We start from the raw sequence: 21,772 nt of genomic DNA, 5'->3' as shown, positions 1-21,772 counted from the left end.
TTCCCTTCTAATCTGAAACACAGCACAATTTTTTTTCTATCTTGTAAAATCTGATTGCTTTCTCTTGTTGAGAAGAATCAAAATGTGAAATACATTGTTGCTGTAAGTTACAAAAAATAACCTGGAGAGATGGCCCTCTGGTTAAGAGCCCATTCTGCTCTTTCAAAAGACATGAGTTCAGTTTCCTGCATTCACATGGCAGCTCACAACCATCTCTAACTCTGCTTTGAGAGAGAATCCCATGCCCTATTCTGGCATCCAAGAACAACAGGCACAAATATGTTGCAAAGACAGATAGACAGACAGATAGACAGACAGACAGACAGACAGACAGACAGACAGAATACTCATATACATAAAATAAAAATAAAGATGTTTTTTAAAAGTTTAATTCTGATCTAGGCTTGGTAGACACAAGAAGACAAGCACTGTTCCACCCAAGGTCTCTAGACTTGGGACAAGAAGCTTTTCACCCACAAACCCTCCCACCAGGCAGTTGGGCACCCTTAATGGTAAGTGAATATAGGGTGGAAAAACAGGAGAGAGTGAAGCAGAACTATTCATGTGCTGGGCAGAAAAGCAGATATAAAGAGGTGGGGGCAGTGAGGAATAAACTGAGGTAGATGCCCTTCAGACACTCAGGGCCAGATATCTGGGTCTGGGCTGCTTCCAAAAGTCATGACTTGATCTGTGTTCCTGATGCAGCTGTGAAGGTCTGTGTTGATGACTGTGGCTCCTTTTACCAACAAGGGCCCTGTGGATGCCCAGACCAAGTTGATGTCTAAGTGATGTGATCCCACAGAGTACATGACGATCCAGGATTCCTCAAACCTAGGACCATGGTGATGTTGGGCCAAGACTGCTGTCAGAGGCCATGTGTGACTGACCTCTGAGATGATATCCATGACTCCTGTTACCACCAAGGGCTGTTCATAGAGTTGAAGTCTGGGCCAATACCTGAGACCATGTTGGTCTTAGAAGGTCAAGCTATCTCAGGGGCCATACAGACCTGGGTGGCCCATACTGCCACCAGAAGCCATGAAATCATCTCGTCCTAAACCATGAAAGTAGGCCATGTCTGGGTCCTTGGCCTGGCACAGCCAGGGACTGTGTCAATGTCAGTGGTTCCTCTTATAGTCAAAGGCTAGGTGGATATCCAGAAGTCTGGGCTGACACCTGGTGACATGTTGGCATTTGAGGGGCGCACTATCACTTGGGCCATGCCCATCTGCAAAGCCAACTAGGGCCACAATGACATCCAAGCCTGAACAGTTGCCAAAGAGCATGTCTTAGTCCATGGTCCTACTGCAGCCTTAGTTTGTGCTGATGTCTGTGCCCTGTGTTGCCACCAAAGGCTACACTGATTCCCAGGATTTGAGCCTCCACCTGTGTGTGGCCTTCTTGGTGCCAAAGGTTGTGCTGTTGCTTTGCCCATACAGACAGGAATAACACGTGCTGCTTCCCAGGACCAGGGCACTGTATGGGCCTGAGCTGCAGCCAGGGTCATATCTGGGTTTGTGGCTCTGCCAAAGACAGGATTTGCACTGATGTTCAAGACTTCTGTCACCATCAAAGGCAATGCAGATGTTCCAGCTCTGAGACCACACCTGGGGCCATGTGGGGATTCAAAGACCAAGCTGCCATTGGGTCCACACCAATCTAAGTGACTTGTGCTGTCACTGGGGCCATGGTATGTACGTGCTTGGATGGCTGAGAGGGACCATGTCTGGGTCCATGGCCCTACCTCAGATGAAGTCATTGTTGATGCCCTTGGCTCTTGTTACAACCAAAAGCAGTGAGGATGGGGCTGAAAACAGTTGGCCATGCCCCGCACCAACTGCACCACTCTGGAGAGCAGGCCCTGGACCTCCCCAGGGCAGCACAGTATCGCTGTCCTTGCTGTCAGATGTGGGTGAGCTGACCCTGAATATGCAAGTGTGGGAGAGCTAGCCCCACAGCCAGGACAATGCGGCAGAGCTTGCCTGGGTGGTAAAGATGAGAGAGAGCTGGCAGACTGATGAATCCAGTTACCACACAGGCCCAGAACCAGGACTATGAGGTAGCCTACCCCAACATCCACCTCATCTATGACCTACTGGAGCATGCAAAGGGACCGGATCTGCAAAGCTGCAGGGTCTTCATGACACAAGACAACAACAGAATATCCAAGAAGATGCCGGTGGGGCCCAGTATTGAGGGTGTAGCAGAAGCCAGAGCCCTCAAGCCAGACCAATGACTCATTGCCATGAATACTTACAAGTAAACATATATAGACTAAAGGATATACTGTGTGACTCACTGGGCCACATTACAGCTTCCATACCAAGGTTTGGTTTATTTTTTGTATGGTTAGCTGGCTGCTTTGGTTGGTTGGTTTGGTTTGGAGGGTGTTTTTGTTTTGGGGATTTTTTGTTTTTACTTTTAAACTTTGTTTTGAGGGGCAGATTGTAAGTGCAGAGGGAGGAGGAAATGGAATGGGGACAGGAGTAGGATTGGGATGCATGATGTGAAATCCACAAAGAATCAACAAAAAGGATTTTTGTAGTTTAATTCTGAGGGATAAAATTGCTCCTGTAACTCACATCCTTAAAAGCAGAGCAGTTCCAGCACAGTCCCTACAAGGAAGCTCAAAATAACAGAACATGATGATTCTCCAGGGCCAGCCCTCAATCTCCTGGGATACATTAAAATACTCTCAGGAATTCTTTGCCACTCCTAACTGCCATAGGGTGACACAAGAGCAGGTGTCCTTTGAGCACCAAGTTAAGCTTTTCTGAGCTGATTTGCATATTGAGACTAGCTATGGTGCAGATTGCTCAGAGCATCTTTAAAGGCAGCTTGTCAGTCCCCAAGAAGCAACCTCTTGTCCAGCTCTCAGAGATGGGGTCATCTTCTCTCCTGCTGTGCACAGTGCTGCTCTGGGTTCCAGGTGAGAGGAGTGTTAGGAGCAACCACTGTGGCCATTCTTGGTTTTTATGCCTTGATGTCCTGATCACTGAAATTATGAGATGACATTGGTTTTAATTTTCCCTTTTATTTTATGACATCTCAGACTGTACCTTATGACTGCTGTTTCAGATTCCACAACATGATGGTTTTGTACTGTGATGCTTTTAGTAGATCCATGACAGCAATGTGTATTTTTCATTTCAGGCTCTGCTGAGGACATTGTGCTTACCCAGTCTCCAGCTTCTTTGGCACTGTCTCTAGGGCAAAGGGCCACCATATCCTGCAAGGCCAGTCAGAGTGTCACTATAGGTGGTGTTATTCATCATATGTACTGGTATCAACAGAAACCAGGACAATCCCCCAAACTCCTCATCTCCATTGCATCCAGCCTAGAACCTGGGGTCCCTCCCAGGTTCAGTGGCAGTGGGTCTGGGACAGACTTCACCCTCTCCATCAATCCTGTGGAGGCTGATGATGCTGCAACCTATTACTGTCAGCAGAGATATGACCTTCCTCCCACAGTGCTTCAGGGCTGAACAAAAACCTACTGGGGCTGCTGCTCACTAAAGCTCAGTCTCTGAGCTGTGTGAGCTGTGTAAGCTGTCTCTCGGTCATAGAACTCTAGAAGCTCCTTCCCAGGTCAGTCAGCATGTTTATTCAGGAACTGTGTAGCTGGGTATGCTACAGACTTATTAACTGTGGGCTAGAGGCTTCCCTAAGGTCCTACAGGCATTGAAAGTCCACTGACATGTAGAATCTCAGTTATCACACCAGCAAGGGAATGCACAGCAGAACATAAACAGCTTCTCTTTAATGGCTTTGACATGATTAAGTTGGGCACCCAGGTCAATCTCCCTTTAAATGAACTCTGAATATTTGAAATAATATGTTTATTACATCTACAAAATCTCACTTCCTCTCCGTGTTTAAGGGAGCAGAAGATAGTCACAAGTCTTCTCACAGGACAAATGCAGCTGTTCCAAAGGCAGCATTATGACCTCTGGATCTTAGGAGTCTTGGAGCAGAGAAAAATGAGCTGATCTGGACTCTTCTTGAACCTACTGAAATTAAAGTCACCTGTGGGTAACATTCTGGGATCTTGTGGTTCCTCTGTTCAAACTCCTGTATGTCACTGCAGAAAAACAGTCGATTTTTTGTGTCTTTGGCAATGAAGAAGGCCAGGAAGTGCACTGGGTGCTGAGTGGAACTCAGCCTTCTACATCTGCTCAATGAGTCCTCACATCTCTCTTCTCACTGATGTGTACCTGTGCCTGTGGCCATGTCAGAGAGGCAGCAGGTGGCAATTGAGCTTCAAGAGACTGGCCCAGTAGAAAGCAAAGCACTGATGAATGAATCTCAGATAGGCAAGTCTCATCACCTACCCAGAGCCTCAGCTCCAGAATGTCTCTTGCTACTGCTGTGCCTTTATATGCTTGCTGCTTCCATTTTTCTGTGGTATCTGGCATGGTGTGAGTGGGTATAGAGGGATCCCCACTGCCTTTAATGTAGTGTGATTATCTCATTGACATATCTCATTCTACTGGGCATATTTGCCTGTAGATTATTATGAAGATGATTTCCTCTTAAGCTGTACTGTTTATCTGAAGTAATGATTTTATTCAATACTAGTGTTATTTTAAGTAGAATTTTGATGATTAAGGATTTTAAAGCTGCAGTAACAAATTAAGATAAGAGGTTAATAAAATGGGAAATTAATATAGGCAATGGTAAAATATAGTGTTGCTTCTGCCTCTGATAAAGCAAGGTCTGCAAAAGGTGGAAACTAGGAACAATGAAGTGTCACACAGCTAGGATTTATGAGTTTCTCTTGAGTAATCATACAGACTGTGGCTTAGGTTAATGATTAAGGAAAACAGCTGAGTCCCAGAAGCTAGGCTATTTCAAGTTCTTTTAATCCAAATGTTGGGAGAAGTGTTCACAGATTTCCATGTACATCACAGATGAAACAAAGCTTTATTTTTTTAATTGCAACACTGTTTGGCCAATAGCTTGGGAATCTTTTTTAATTTTCTTTTTATTACTTTAAAAATAATACCAATCAAATTTCCCACTTCATTCCCACTGATGGAGGAGGGTTATCTGTCTATTGTGTTATTTTCATTGGTCAATAAAGAGACTGCCTTGGCCCTTTGATAGGACAGAAAATTAGGTAGGCGGAGTAAACAGAACAGAACGCTGGAAGAGGGCAATGGGATAGACGCCATGGAGCCAGCCACCAGGTCAGACATGCTGAATCTTTCCCGGTAAGCCATACCTCGTGGTGCTATACAGATTATTAGAAATGGGTTAATCAAGATGTGAGAGTTAGCCAGTAACTAACTCTCTAGAGATAATGGGCCAGGCAGTATTTAAATGAATACAACTTATGTGTTATTATTTCTGGGGCTAAGCTAGCCGTGCGGGAGCTGGGCAGGATGAAAAGCAGGCCTGCCCGCGGCTCCTCACTACATCTCACCTCCCACTTCCCTCCTGTTCCCCCCACAAACACTCCCCCCACTACACCCCTTCAGTCCTAAGAGAGGGAAAGGCACCCTGCCCTGTGGGAAGTCCAAGCCCCTCCCCACTACATTCAGGCTGAGCAAAGTATGCATCCAAAGAGAATAGGATCCCAAAAAGCCAGTACATGCAGTAGAGACAAATCCTAGTGCCATTATCATTGGCCCCTTAGTATGCCCCAACTGTCAACCACATTCAAAGGGATAAGTTTGATCCCATGCTCGTTCATTCCCAGTCCAGCTAGAGTTGGTGAGCTCCAATTGGCTCAGGCACACTTTCTCAGTGGGTGAATCCTTCATGTTCTGACTTCCGTGGTCATATTCTCCTTCCTTCCACTCTTCAACTGGACCTTGGGAGCTCAATCCAATGATCTGATGTGGGTCTCTGTCTCTGTCTCCATCCATCGCTGGACCAAGGTTCTATGGTGATAATCAAGACAGTCATCAGTGTGACTATGGGACAAGACCAGTTTAGGCACCCTTTCCTACACTGCCCAGGGTCCTAGCTGGGGTCATCCATGTGGACTCCTGGAAACCCTTCTAGAACCAAGCATGTTGCCAACCCCCCAAAATGGCTTCCTCAATTAAGATAATTCCTTCCCTGCTCCCATATTTGTCCCTCCTCCCTCTCAACCATCCTACTTGCCCAAGCTCTCCCCAAATCTTTCCTTATTCCCTCCCCCTACCCCTCTCCCCTTCCCTCTATCCCCCGCCCCCATGCTCCCAACTTTTGCCAGGCGATCTTGTCTGCTTCCAATTTCCAGGTGGATCTATATATGATTTTCCTTGGGTTCACCTTATTACTTAGCTTCTCTAGGATCATGAACTATAGGCTCAATGTCTTTGTTTATGGCTAGAATCCACTAATGAGTAAATACATACCATATTCATATTTTTGGATCTGGGTTATCTCACTCAGGATAGTGTTTTCTACTTCCATCCATTTGCGTGCAAAATTCAAGATGTTATTGTTTTTTACCACTGAGTAGTACTCTAATGTTTTGATGTGCCACACATTCTTTATCCATTCTTTCACTGAGGAGCATCTAGGTTGTTTCCAGGTTCTGGCTATTACAAATAATGCCTCTATGAACATAGTTGAACAAATGCTTTTATAGTATGATAGGGCATCTCTTGGGTATATTCCCAAGAGTGGTATTGCTGGATCCTGAGGTAGGTTGACTCCGAATTTTCTGAGAAACTGCCACACTTATTTCCAAAGTGATTGCACAAGTTCACATTCCCAGTAGCAAAGGATGAGTGTTCCCCTTACTCCACATCCTCTTCAGCATAAGCTATCATTGGTGTTTGCGATCTTAGCCATTCTGACAGGTGTAAGATGGATTACCTTTATATGTTACTTTTTCCTTTGCAGCTCTTAATATTCTTTCTCTATTCTGTATGCTTTGTGTTTTGATTTTTTAAAAAGGTGGGCTCGGGGGCAGGATGGGATGAGAGAAAGAAGGCCCAGTAGCAGGAACACTTCCTTCTGGCTCTCTGGTCCCCTCATGCCTGAAGCAGGCTGTGTTGGGGGTTCCAAGGACCTTGTGGAAGAAAAGGCGGGCTCTCCAGTCCCCTCCTGTTTCCACTTTTCAGGACTATATATTTTTAAGCAACTGCCCAGTCACATAGTGATAATTCTAAGGGTGGTTTGGTGGTGATGAGAGACAAAAAAAATGAATATTTCTGAAGTCATTCTTCTACTGCATCCATGAGATTCTCCAACTCCCCTTGGTGCTCTTGACTTACCTCATATTGTGGCATTAAGAACTGCACTTCTGCCAGGCATGGTCATGTAGTCTAGCAACTGAAACAGGAAGGAAGCTAAGGTAGTAGGGTCTTGAGTTTTTAGGCTACCCAGGATACATAGCCTAGGTTACAGAGATGAACAAATTTGACCTACCCCAAGCCCCACATCATCTATTTTTGAATATGGTTCAGTTAATATTTATTTCTATTTATACTGACTTCATTCTTGTTTTTATTGACTTATAACTTAAATGTCTACTCCTTAACATTGTTGCTTTTGTTCAGTGCAGCTTAACTCCCTCTCATCAGGAAAGGACACTCAGCACCCTTTGATAGAAAGAACTCAAGGTGATAGAACAGAAGATGTAAGGGACAGGGGTTGTTTCTGTGTGAAATGGAGCACAGATATAAAAACAGAGATGATCATTACAAAGTAGGTACTTTATCCTGCCCTGAGACAAGAGATTTGGCCATAAACATCTCAGACTTGAACTGTTTAAAATGCATAGATGCCTGAATGCACTGGGTGTGGGCTGAGCTTTATGAATGAAGACAAAGGAACATGTGAGAGCCAACACTGGCCTGATGTTAACATGCTGGAATTTGGCCAAGAACAGTGAGGTTTATGTTTAGGGCAAAGGGAGCTCATGGAACAATGATCACAATTTGTTCATGTGAATACTATGTAGTGAATTTCATGCTTGAAACACACTGAAAAAAATTATGAGGAAGCTGTTGTCATTTCTGTCCTAACTGAACTATTAAGTCATTCTATTATTTTCTGAATTCACAAAATGATATTAAGAATTGTACCCTCTATACTGCAAGATACACTGCAGATCCCAATGCCACTAAGACCAATAAAGAGGCAATGAAGGGGTGGGAGAGATGGAGGATCAACTTTTCTGTTTGCTTTTGAAAAAAAAAATATTCTTATTTGTATTTTTAATTTTTATTATTTCTCTTTAAGTTTTCCTTTGGGGTGATGCTACAAGGGTGAAGGGCAGATATGGAGGGTCTGGAAAATGAGAGACATTGGGGTTCATGATATGAAATTCAAAAAAAATCAATGAAAAGTTATGGAAAAAAGAATTGTACTCTCTAAATAATAATGCTCAACTTAGACTGAATCAGCATTTAATAAATGAAAATTTGTGTAATGTGTGGTCAGATTTTCCTCTAGGCAGTCAGCACACACATAATGACACAAGCTTATTATTCATTATAAAAGCATGGCCTTAGCTTAGGCTCTTTCCCAAATAACTCTCACAACTTAAATTCATCCATTTTATTAATCTACATTTTGTCACGTGACTCAGTTACCTCTCCTCTATACCAGATGTCTGATTTCTCTAGTGTCTCACTGGTGTCTCCCACATGCCTTGATTCATCCTGAGTTCCTCCCTCAACCTGGAGATCCTACCTAATCTCTTCTGCCTTCCTATTGGCCATTCAGCTCTCTATTAAGCTAATCACAGTGACACATGTTCACACAATGTAAACAAATATTCCTGAACAGTAATCCTATTACATAGAAAGAATTCTAAGTTTCCTGACCGAATAATTACTCGCCCTGGCACTAACATATCTTCCCCCTTGATTGAAAAGACAGTAGTTCAGTCCCCATTACTTTGCAGCTACAATGACAGAAGATGCCATTAAGACAGATATTTATCTATTTCCGCACTCCTTAATCCCCTACTCTCTTCCTACCCTCTGTGGTTCTATGGATTGTAGCATGGTTATTATTGGCTTCATAGCCAATATTCATATATAAGTGAATATATTCTGTACTCATGTTTGACTAAAGAATTTGCCTTTAAAGATGCCATATTCATAATTTTACTGAAAATAAACATTTTAGCTCTTTACTGACCACCTAAAAATGGAGCACAGCACACTAACCTTCCCTTCTATAATTCCCTGATAATTTAATTTCTTTCTTAACAAACTCTCTCCATTAAGGAGTTCAGCAGATGTGCACTTGATATTACCCCATTTGAGCTGACAGCCAGTGATCAGCGTGTGTATAAAGACACTTATCTGATTTTAATGAGGCACATGAATTCTAGCCCTGAAACCTGGGAGGGCTGGGGTATAAACCTGTTATAACAGTATATATTGTTGGTAATGTTTTTGAAAATTTTTAAGTCATTTTTATTGCACTATACATTTTTCTCAGCTCTCTTTCCTTCCTCTCCTCTCCCCCTCCACCCTCTCCCACAAAGCACTGCACACTGAGAACATTTATAACAAAAGAGAAGAAAAATAAAGAAACATGAATAGACAGATCCTTCTATGAGTAGATTTCTTAACCCTCAGACTTTAGTTCCCTTCGCTTATTGTGGTGTCTTTAATAGAACCATGAGAGGGGTTCCTTAAAAGCTGGGCATTTAAGGACCCTGTTACATTCCCATATATGCAGCACTAACTAGACTTCCTGGATTATAGATAGATAGATAGATAGATAGATAGATAGATAGATAGATAGATAGATAGATAGATAGATAGGTAGGTAGGTAGGTAGGTAGGTAGGTAGCTAGGTAGGTAGGTAGATAGATAGATAGATAGATAGATAGATAGATAGATAGATAGATAGATAGATAGATAGATAATGAAGTAGGCAGGGGGATGTGTTAGGAACAACACAGGATAGTTGGGGTGGGAATGGTGAGTATATATAATCATATTTCATATATACACTTATGAAATTATAAGCTTAAAGAAAAATTAAAGATGTCTTTTTGAAGAAATAATCTGTAAGATCTTTAAAGAGATGAAGGCAGTTACCTGATTTCCCTTCATTGGAACCCAAGGTAAAAGTCAAGGTTTTTTTCATCTTTGTGACTACTCACCTGGAACCAACATACAAGGTGTGAATCTGGAATTACTGTAAAACAACAACTTGATTTTGGTGTCTTATCATGGCTTTTGGAAAGTTAGATGTAAAAATAGCATCTTCAGTGTACTTATCAAAATTAAAACATACTTTGAAAAGTACTTAAAAGCAAAGCCAAATCACTCTGGAAATCTAATCAAAAAAAATAGAAAAATTAAATTCAACAATATAAAAATTGTGTACTTTAACAAAGCAAAATGTATCAAACATATACAATTCTTTTTCAGTGTTTAAAATTGATATATGTATCAAAATAAATATGTGAAAAATAACAATCCATGACAATATCAGAAAAACTTCATATTCCATCTACAAACTATAAATTGATTGAAGATTTCTGTACTTGAAAAAGTAAACTGGAGTTAGCATCATGTCTAATGATAACAAACACAATTTTCCTAACTTCAGAAATGAGGCAAGTGTAGTAGGTCCCTCTGCTGGTTTTCATATCTTCCAATAAGAAAAGAAAAATAAGTGTAATGTATATGTATTGAGAAGGAAGATACATTGTTTCATTTCACAGATAACATAATTGTCTGTGAGGGTCTGTGAGACCCCGGACAGCCAGCAGAATAATGAACCCTGGGAAGCAAGGAGATAGTTCAGTTCAACGCAATCAAATAAACAGTGTTGGTTCAAGCAGAGAACAATTTGGTTAGAGATAATTAAAGCTTAAGATGTGACTACATTAAAACTCTTTATAAAATACATTTTATATCTTCCATTTGTATAATTTGACTACACATGTCATCAATATATTTTAAAGTTTTAAAATAGATTATTTCTAATATCCAATAGAATTTGCATTTTACATTACCTGGACTGTTTTTTCCCTTATTTGATCAATATGTTAATTACTGATCTCACTTCAATAGATATTTGCCCTAGTACATCAACTTTCTTCACTATATTATTCAACATTTATGAATTAAAAATCTTTCATAATACATGGTTTTCTCAATTTCCCTTCAAATTTCACTTTAACATGTATTATTTAGAAATGTTTTGTGCACATTTTATGATTTGGAGGTATCTATTTTTTTCTAATTGAATTTTACTGCAATTCAAGAAAATGTGTCATGTATCCCTTTGTTACTAAAATAGTTTGTTGGGAAATGTTTCATGTGTACGTCAGAAAAATGTTAAATGTGTTGTTTGATGTAATTGTCTGTGTTAATTACCTCCAAAATTGATGGAGTATATTTTTTACCTTGACATTATTTTTTAATATTGTGGTTAGTAGATTTAACCATTTCTGATATCCTTGACCATCCACCAGTAATAGGGTTTCATCTTTTTCTATTTTTATGTTCTTTTACCTTTACTTATTAGCAACATACTTTTTAAAAATTAATTCTAAAATTAATCATTTTCTTGCTTTCTAATACTCTTATCTTTAATATAATCCTTTTTTCTGGACCTTTTGACAGAAGTTTAATTAGATATTCCAACTTATTCTGATAGCTGTTGAAATTTGCATAGCTTACCTAACCATTTCTGTTTTCTGCTAGTTTCTGTGTATTTGAATTGGAATTTTTATATTATCTCCATTTTGTAATTAATGTATTTATATAATTGGTGTTGTAATTGTATAATTATATAGTTAAATTAGTGGCTGTCATATCTGCTATTGTATTAACATTTGAACCCTTGTTTCTTGTTCTTATGTCCTGCTGAATTTCTTATTGATTTGATAGTGGTGGTTTAGTTTATCTTTCCTTATATTTCCTGATTCATTTGTTTGGAATCTGAGTGTTACAAAATAAATGCATTTTTATTTAAGCAATAAATCTCAAATACTGAATTTAACACTAAAAAAAAGTAGCATCTTCAGTATGAATCATGGATAGAGTGGTGATGTGTTTGCTGCTATTTATAGTTACCATAAATTCCATAAGGGCCCAAACTTTGTCTGCTTGATGTTATAACGAATCTTTAAAAATGGATACCACTTACTAAATATAACCCCAGTAGCAGAAACACTAAGGAAACAATTTTTTACTCTTTTTTATTATTATTTTATTATATTACTTTAAAAAATACTAATCCAAATTCCCACTTCCTCCCTTCCTCCCACTTCCATCCCACTCCCTTCAAACACCCTGCCCCCCACCTACCTCCAAACTTAAGAGAGGGCAATGTACCCTGCCCTGTGGGATGCCCAAGGCCCTCCCTACTACACCCAGGTTGAGCAAGGTATTTATCCAAAGAGAGTAGGATCCCAAAAGGCCAGTACATGCAGTAGAGACAAATTCTAGTGCCATTGTCATTGGCCCCTCAGTTTGCCCCAACTATCAAACAAATTCACAAGGACTAGTTTGATCCCAAGCTCACTCATTCCCAGTTCAGTTGGAGTTGATGAGCTCCCATTAGCTCAGGTACATTGTCTCAGTGTGTGAACCCCTCAAGATCTCGACTTCAGAGCTCATACTCGCTCGCCTTCTACTCTTCAACTGAACCTTGGGAGCTCAGTCCAGTCCTCCAGTGTGGGTCTCTGTCTTTCTTTCTATCTGTTGTTAAATGAAGGTTCTATGGTGATATTTAAAATAATCATCAGTCTGACTACAGGGCAAGGCCAGTTCAGGCACCCTCTCTATTGTTTAAGGTCTTAGCTGGGGTCATCCTTGTAGATTCCTGGGAATTTTTCTAGAGCCAGGTTTGTGCTAACCCTAAAATGGCTCCCTCAATCAAGATATCTCTTTCCTTGCCTTCGTATCTGTCCTACCTCCATCTCAACTATCCCATTCCCTCAAACTCTCTCCAAATCTCCCCTTCTCCCCTCCTTTTCCCCTTCTCCCCTTCCTTCTACCCCCTGCCTCCATGCTCCCAAATTTTGTCAGGTGATTTTGTCTGCTTCCAATTTCCAGGAGGATCTATATATGTTTTTCTTTGGGTTCACCTTATTATTTAGGCTCTCTAGGATAGCGAACTATAGGTTCAATGCCTTTTGTTTAAGGCTAGTATCCACTAATGAGTGAGTACATACCATATTCATATTTTGGGGTCTGGATTATATCACTCAGGATAGTGTTTTCTACTTCTATCCACTTGCATGCAAAATTCAAGATGTCATTGTTTTTTACCGCTGAGTAGTACTCTAATGTGTAGATGTGCCACACTTTCTTTATCCATTTTTCAGTTGAGGGGCATTTAGGTTGTTTCCAGGTTTTGGCTATAACAAATAGCGCTGCTATGAACATAGTTGAACAAATGCTTTTGTAGTATGATTGAGCATCCTTTGGATATATACCAAAAAGTGGTATTACTGGGTCTTGAGTTAGATTGTTTCCTAATTTTCTGAGAAATCGCCACACTGACATCCAAAAGGGCCAGGAGCAAATGCAGCCCCAGAATTCAACCTAGTTAAATATGTTTTCTGTGCTTTTGAGTTGAACTACTTCTCCTTCTTTTATGCTTATTATTCTTAGATTTGGCCTTTTCATGGTGTCCCATATGACCTGGAATTTTGCGTTAAGCTCTTGTTAGATTTAATGTTTTTTTTTTTAACTGATGAGTCTATTTCCTCTATTGTATCTTCAGCGCTTGAGATTCTCTCTTCCATTTCTTGTATTCTGCTGTTCATGCTTGTGTTTGTGGTTTCTGATCGCTTTCTCATGATTTCTGTTTCTATAATTCCCTCAGTTTGTGTTTTCTTTATTGCCTCTATTTCAATTTTCAAGTCCTGAATAGTTTCTTTCATATGTTTGATTTCTTTTTCTTGGTTTTCTTTAAGTGATTTGCTGATGTTTTCCAATTTTTTGTTTGTATTTTCCTCTATTTCTTAACGGGACTTTCTCATTTCCTCTTCTAGAGTTTCGAACATCCTTTTGAAGTTATTTCTTAAGTCATTTTCTTCTGCTTCATCCGTATTTGGTTGTTTAGGTCTTGCTGTTGTAGGGTCTTTCGGTTTTACTGGTGTTGTGTTGCTATAGATGTGGTTGGCGCTGTCTGAGATTCTGTTGAATAATCTACTAGGTGCCAGTAAATTCAAAGCTCGGGTGGTTGTTCCTTGAGGTACAGTCAGTGTCACAGTTCTAGTTATGCCATTGGCTACTTTGTGTTCCTGGAATAGCTCAGTACTCCTTTGCTCCACTGGAGTTTGCCATGACACTTCTACTTTGGCCTAGTTGCCAGCTTTGCCCTATTTCTCTAAATACTGGTCTGGAACCCCTCCTGCAGTAGTCCCTAGATTGGAGTTGGACCTGGAAAAGTTTCTGGCTCCAGTTTACTGCCTCGGAGGTCCCAGGCTCAGGTGTGCCCAGAATTGCAGAGGTTCCAAGTTCCTGTCTATTTCCTTTGATGTCCCAGACCAATGCCTGGATCCACAGAGGTCCTGGATTAGGCCTACTACCTCTGAGGGCCCAGACTCATGCCTACTGAGTTCTCTGGTACCTGCCTATTCCCTCGGAGGTCCCAGGTTCACTCACACCCAGACTGGCAGAGGTCCTGGCTCAGCCCTATTTCCTGGGAGGTCCTAGACTCATGCCAAGACCCAGCAGGATCCTGGCTTAGGTCTACTCCCTTGAAGGTCCCAGATTCATTTCCAGACCCTCAGTGGTCTCTGGCTCTGGCTCACTTGCTCATCAGTTACTCCCCGATACCTGTTCCTGTGGAGATCGCTGACTCTGGATCTGGTTGCTGGCTCAATCCTGATCTGCTAGTGTCCCAGGACTGGGTTGACTTCTGGGACTGGATTTGTTCTGGGCTTCCGCTCCCAGAGGAGCTTGTTCTTTCTTTGTCCTAGGTAGCTGGTTCAGTTCAATTCCTGTTCCAGTAGAGATCGCTGACTCTGAGTCAGGTCGCTGACTCAATCCTGATCCACAAGTATCCCAGGACTGGGTTGGCTTGACTCTCAAATGTCTGAGAATCTGCCACACTGATTTCCAAAGTAGTTGCACAAATTTGTATTCCCACCAGCAGTGTATGAATATTCCCCTTATTCCACATTCTCTCCAGCATAAGGTATCATTGATGTTTTTGATTTTAGCCATTCTGACAAGTGTTAAATGGTATCTCAGACTTCTTTTGATTTGCATTTCCTTGATAACTAAGGAAGTTGAACATGTTCTTAAGTATCTTTTGACCATTTGAAATTCTTCTGTTGAGAATTCTCTGTTTAGTTCAGTACCCCAATTTTTAATTAGGTTACTTAGAATTTTAATGTCTTGTGTTCTTTATATATCCTGGAGATCAGTTCTTTGTCTGATGTGGGGTTGGTGAAGATCTTCTTCCATTTAGTAGATTGGCTTTTTGTCTTAATGACAGTGTTCTTTGCTTTACAGAAGCTTCTCAGTTTCAGGAGGACCCACTTATTCATTGTTGCTCTTATTGTCCGTGCTACTGGGATTATACTTAGGAATTGGTCTCCTGTGCCCATGCATTGAAGGTTACTTCCCACATTCTCCTCTATCAGGTTTAGTGTGGTTGGCTTTATATTGAAGACTTCAATCCATTTGTAATTGAGTTTTGTGCATGGTGATAGATATAGATCAATTTTCATTCTTCTGCAGGTTTACATCCAGTTATGCCAGCACCATTTGTTGAAAATGCTTTCTTTTTTCCATTGTATAATTTTAGTGTCTTTGTCAAAAACCAAGTGTTTGTGGGTATGTGGGTTGATATCCAGGTCTTCAATTCAATTCCATGTGTCAACTTTTCTGTTTGTATGTCAATACCAAGCAGTTTTAATTACTGTAGCTCTGTTATAAAGCTTGATGTCAGGAATGGTAATGGCTCCAGAAGTTCCTTTATTGTATGGGACTGTTTTGACTATCCTGGGTTTTTTGTTTTATTTTGTTTTTCCATATAAAGTTGGTTATTGTTCTCTCAAGGACTGTGAAGAATTTTGTTGGGATTTTGATAGGGATTGCAGTGAATTCATAGATTACCTTTGGTAGAATTGCCATTTTTACTATGTCATCCAGGAGCATGGGAAATCCTTCCATTTTCTGGTATCTTCTTCAATTTCTTTCTTCAAAGACAAAAGCTATTGTCAAATAGGTCTTTCACTTCCTTGGTTAGTGGTACCCCAAAATACTTTATGTTATCTGTGGCTATTGTGAAAAGTGATGTTTCTCTGGTTTCACTCTCAGCTTCTTTATCCTTTGTGTATAGGAGGGCTACTAATTTTGTTGAGTTGATCTTGTATCCTTCCATATCACTGAAGGTATTTATCAGCTGCAGGAGTTCTCTGGTAGAGTTTTGGGGTAACTTATGTACACTATCGTATCATCTACAAATAACAAAAATTTGACTTCTTCCTTTCCAATTTTAATCCCCTTGATTTCCCTATGTTGTTTTATTGCTATTGATAGAACTTCAAGCCCTATATTGAAGAGATATGGAGAGAGTGGACAGGCTTGTCTCATTCCTGATTTTATTGGAATCACTTTGAGTTTCTCTCCATTTAATTTGATGTTGGCTGTATGCTTGCTGTATATTGTTTTTATTATTTTTAGATATGATCCTTGTATCCCTAATCTCTCCAATACCTTTATCATGAAGGGGTGTTAAATTTGGTCAAATGAAAGGATCATATGGTTTTTTTCTTTCAGTTTATTTATATGATGGATTACACTGATAGATTTTTATATGTTGAACCAGCCCTGCATCTCTTGGATGAAGCCTACTTGATAATAATGGGTGATTTTTTTTATGTATTCTTGGATTCGGTTTTCCAGTGTTTTATTGAGAATTTTTGCATCAGTTTTCATGGAGTGATATTGGTCTGTAATTCTCTTTCTTGGTTGAGTCTTTGTGCAGTTTGGTATTGGGGTAACTGTAGCTTCATAAAAAGAGTTTGGCAATAATCCTTCCATTTCTATTATGTGGAAAATATTGAGGAATATAGGTATTTGATCTTCTTGAATGTTCTGGTTGAATTCTGCACTAAAACCTGGGCTTTTTTTTTTTTGGTTGGGAGGTTGTTGATGACCACTTTTATTTCCCTGCATTTTATGGATCTATTTAACTTGCTCACCTGGTCTTGATTTAATTTTGCTGTATGGCATCTACCTAAGAATTTGTCCATTTCTTTTTCTTTTTCCAACTTTGTGGGGTACAGATTTTTGTAGTATGCTCTAATGAGAGAAACAATTAATAAATGGAACCTTCTGAAGACAAAAAGCTTCTGTAAAAAAAAAGGACACAGTCAACAAGACAAAAGCAACATCCTACAGAATGAGAAAATATCTTCACTAACCACACATCAGACAGAGGTCTGATCTCCATAACATACAAAAAATTCAAGAAATTGGCCATCAAAAGAACAAAAAATCCAATAAAAAAAAGTAGTATAGTCTTAAACAGAGAACAGAGGAATCTAAAGTGCCTGAGAGACACTTAAGGAAATGTTCAATATCCTTAGTCATCAGAGAAATGCAAATCAAAACAACTCAGAGATTCCATCTTACACCTGTAAGAATGGTCAAGATCAAAAACACTAATGACAACTTATGCTGGAGTTGTTGTAAGGAAAAGGGAACACTTCTGCATTGCTGGTGGAAATGCAAGCTGGTGCAGCCCCTTTGGATGTCAGTGTGGTGATTTCTCAGAAAATTAGGAAACAACCTTCCTCAAGACTCAGTAATACCACTTTTCAGTATATATCCAAAGGATGCTCAATTGTGTCACAAGGACATGTGCTCAAATTCATATCAACTTTGTTTGTCATAGCCAGAATCTGGAAACAACTTAAATGCCCATCAACTGAAAATGGATAAGGCAAATGTGATACATTTACACAATGGAGTACTACATAGCAGAAATAAATAGCAACATCTTGAATTTTTCAGGAAAATGGATGGAGCTGGTAAACATCATTTTGAGTGAAGTAACCCAGACACAGAAAGAAAATTATCACATGTACTCACTCACAAGTGGTATTTAAACATAACAGAAAGAAAACCAGCCCACAAATCACAATTCTTGAGAACTTAGACAACTATGAGGACCCTAAGAGAGACTTACCTAGATCTAATCTACATGGGAAGTAGAAAAAGACAAGCTATCCTGAGTAAATTGGGAGCATGGGGACCTTGGGGGAGGGTTGATGGGGGGAGAGGTAGGGAAGGGAGCAGAGAAAAATGTAGAGCTCAATAAAAATCAATAAAGAAAATGTTTAGGAGGAAAATAGAAAACTTTAGAACAAAAAAATGCAAACTCGCCCAAGAGAACTAGACTGCAAGAAATAATCAAATTGAGAGTTGAAATCAACAAAATAGAAACAAAGAAAACAATAAACAGAATCAATGAGACAAAGAGTCAGTTGATTGCAAAAATCAACAAAACAGATAATTCTTTATCCAAAATAACCAAAAGGAAGAGGGAGAATATTTAAATTAACAGTATCAGAAAGGAAAAGGGGGACATAACAGTCACATGGGAAATATAGAGAATCATCAGGTCTTATTTCAAAAACCTGTACTCCAAAATATTGGAAAACTTAAAGAAAATGGACAAATTGTTGGGTAAATAGCATTTACCAAAATTAACTCAAGACCAGATAAGCAAATTAAACAGATCTATTACTGCTGAAGAAATAGAAACAGTCATCAAAAGTCTCCCAACCAAAAAAAAAAAAGCCCAGGACCAGATGGTTTCAACTCAGAATTCTACAAGGTTTTCAATGAATTATACCAATACTCCTCAAATTATTTCACACAATAGAAGCAGAAGGAACATTACCAGATCCACAGGGTGAAGCATGGAAAGAGTGGTGATGTGTTTTGCTGGTCTTTTTGTAGTTACCATAAATTCCATAAGGGCCAAAACTTGGTCTGCTTGATGGTATAATGGTCCTTAAAAATGATTTATTTATTTTTATTTTATGTGCATTGGTGTTGTGCCTGAATGTCTTCTGTGTGAGGGTATTGATCCCAGGAGCTGAGTTATAGACAGTTCTGAACTGTCATGTGGGTGTTGTGAATTGTACCTGAGTTATCTGGAAGAACAGTCAGTGCTTTTAACCACTAAGTCATCTCTAGAGCTCCCTATTTAATGTCTCTTTTTAAACAATGATTTCACATCTGTGTAGCACATGCAGTGGAGGATTGGCAGGAGGACATTTGGTGAAAATAATGCATGATGAAGGTAAGGCACATGTTTCAGCTTGCATGTGTTTGATTAGATTTGAGATTTTAGTGCTTGTAATCCACAGAGAGTAACAGTTGTAAGGGCTGAGTGCAACTCAGTGCTCCTCTTTCAAGGATTGATAATATTTGGACCTTGAATATTCACTTAAAGGCCCATGTGACAGAAATGTGCTTTTCTTGCTAGTGTTTTCAGGAGATGGTGGGAATCTTAAGAGTAGAGGAATGGTAGAAAGTCTTTAGGTCATTAGTCACATGTCCATGAGGAGAACAGTGTAGCCTTGTCTCCTCCATTATCTTGTGTGTTTTTGGAATGTTCAGTGAGCATTTTTCCTCTACCACACATTCCTGTCATGATGTCCTGCCTCACCAGAAATACAAAGCAGCAGGGCATCCTATTATGAAACAGAATCTCCAAAATGAAGCCAGGATTAATATTTGTTCATAATAAGTTGGTTATCTTCTGTATTTTGCTGCAACAGTGGAAACATGACTTAAACATGATCTTACACTTTCTCTAATTCAGGTAAGTGCCACCTAAATATTTATAAAATGGGAACTGCATGATCGCACATACTTTAATTGAAGTTAGTGAGATCATGTGCAATAATTTGTATAGAGAAGTAACCTGCTTATTAAAAATCTACAGCTACATGTAGATTATTTTCAAAATGAGAAATGGATGCCAGTTTTATATGGAATTCTGTCACTGCTACTAAAAGAAAGAGAGGATTTCAGACTTGGCAGAGTCAATGATAGGAGAAAGTAGGTAACTGCAGCAGTCCTTAAGGTTTTACACTCTGCCCTCACTTTCTGTTTGCTCTGCTTCAGGACTGAAAATTCAACATGACCTTTTGATCTCACACCTGCCACCAAGGCTTCCTCATCATCATGACTGTATTCCTTTGAACTATAGCCAAAATAGCCCTTCCTTCTGTAAGGTGCTTTAGTCAGGGCTTTGCTCATATCAGTAAGGAAATAATGCATTGACCTGTGCTAATTTATCATGGAACAGTGAAAAAACAAATCCAGAAATGTCAATTCATATCAGTGAACTAGGGTTGTAAACTTGCAATGTGCGGCAATGTGTACCTGCAGTCAAAAGATGCAAAAATCATTTTGTTGAGCTTCCTTTCCACTTTTTGTAAGGAAACAGAAACATGTAGAAGGCAAGATAGAGGAAGGAAGGTACATAGCCTTCTGAATTGTGGTTATGTAAACCCAGGCTTCTAGAGCTCATCCATCTGCAATGTTGGAGGAACCAGAAAATAAAACTAACCTGGATAAGATAGCACATGCCTGGAATTCCAGCACTCAGCGTGAAAATACAGGAGGATCATGAGTTCAATGCCAGCAGGAAATACACAGTCATTACTAAATTGGTCTGGGTTGTCTAACGAGAACTTATCAGAACAAACAAACAACAAAAATCAAAATAGGAAAAGAAAAATAAGAGAAAAAAATGTAAACAGTAACTGCTCGTTCATTTCCCAACCACCCAGACACAAACAATCCACAAAACGTTACTAATTATGGCACTGTTTAGGACAATAGGTTAGGTATATTTCTAGATAACTGTTACATCTAAAATTAACCAATTTCTATTGATCTATGTCTCACCCAGAAGCTATGGCCTATTGGTAAGGTTTCAGTGTCTTTTTCCTTTGTTACATGGCATCTCTCTGCATCTTCCTTCTTTCCTCTCTTTTTGCTTTGATTTTCTGCCTTGTTTTACATTGAACTTCCATAGGTCAAAGCAACTTCCTTATTAACCAATGTTAATAAAACATATTTATAATATACAGAGGAAAATCCCACATCAAACACAAGAGAAAAATATTGACAAGACAAATTGAAAGTATAAAAATACAGATACACAGCAGTGCGAAAAGGACAATGAATAAATCTTAAATATAAGAAGTTATTTTGGAATGGACACAGGGATGCAGTAATTTGAAGTCAAAGCTGCAGAATAGTTGTAGTACAGACTGGCATTTTGAAAGTGCATAAGATACTGTAAGGTCAAGAAAGAAGCAATGGAAAAATCCATTAATGTGAGAATGTAAATCTGTATCTTAAAGATAAATAACTATTGACTTAAATCTTAGATCTTTTTAAAGTAAAGGAGAAAAAATTTCTATACAAGAGATTAATGAACCTAAAAATACTTTGAGAAATATTGACAAACAGGTCTTTATTTTAGTGAATGATTTATTAAAGTATAAGGAATTTAGAGTGAAACATACCACTTTACAGATTTTCTTTTTAAATTTAAATTTTTTAATTTTTATTTCTAAAAATTTATATATTTAAGATTTATTTTATTTTATGTGCATTGGTGTCTCGCCTACATGTATGCCTGAGTGAGTGTGTCAGATGTCCTGGAATTGGAGTTACAGACAGTTATAAGCAGCCATGGAGGGCTGGGAAATGAACCTGGGTCTTCTGGGAAAGCAGTCAGTGCTCTTAGTTGTTGAGCCATCTCTGTCTCTGTGTCTCTCTCTCCTTCTCCCCCCTCTTCCTCTCTTTCTCTCCCTTCTTCCCTCCCTCCTCCCCTCTCTCTCTCTCTC

At 39.4% G+C, this 21,772-nt stretch overlaps 1 long non-coding RNA gene and 1 gene segment (V, D, J or C); both read left to right on the top strand.

Annotated features, from left to right (window-relative positions):
* LOC125403929 (Ig kappa chain V-III region MOPC 321-like) overlaps positions 1-21,772 on the top strand; it is a 456,525-nt gene that overhangs the window by 392,899 nt on the left and 41,854 nt on the right.
* LOC148121738 (uncharacterized) lies at positions 2,834-3,450 on the top strand. The gene is made up of 2 exons (XR_015738103.1): positions 2,834-2,929; positions 3,154-3,450. It is a non-coding gene; the product is annotated as an uncharacterized LOC148121738 (long non-coding RNA).

Source organism: Myodes glareolus, chromosome 6, assembly GCF_982192425.1.
Source record: "Myodes glareolus chromosome 6, mMyoGla1.1, whole genome shotgun sequence".
Taxonomy (NCBI): Eukaryota; Metazoa; Chordata; class Mammalia; order Rodentia; family Cricetidae; genus Myodes; species Myodes glareolus.
The sequence above is the reverse complement of the archived record's forward strand: the minus strand, read 5'-3'. Positions and strand labels throughout refer to the sequence as shown.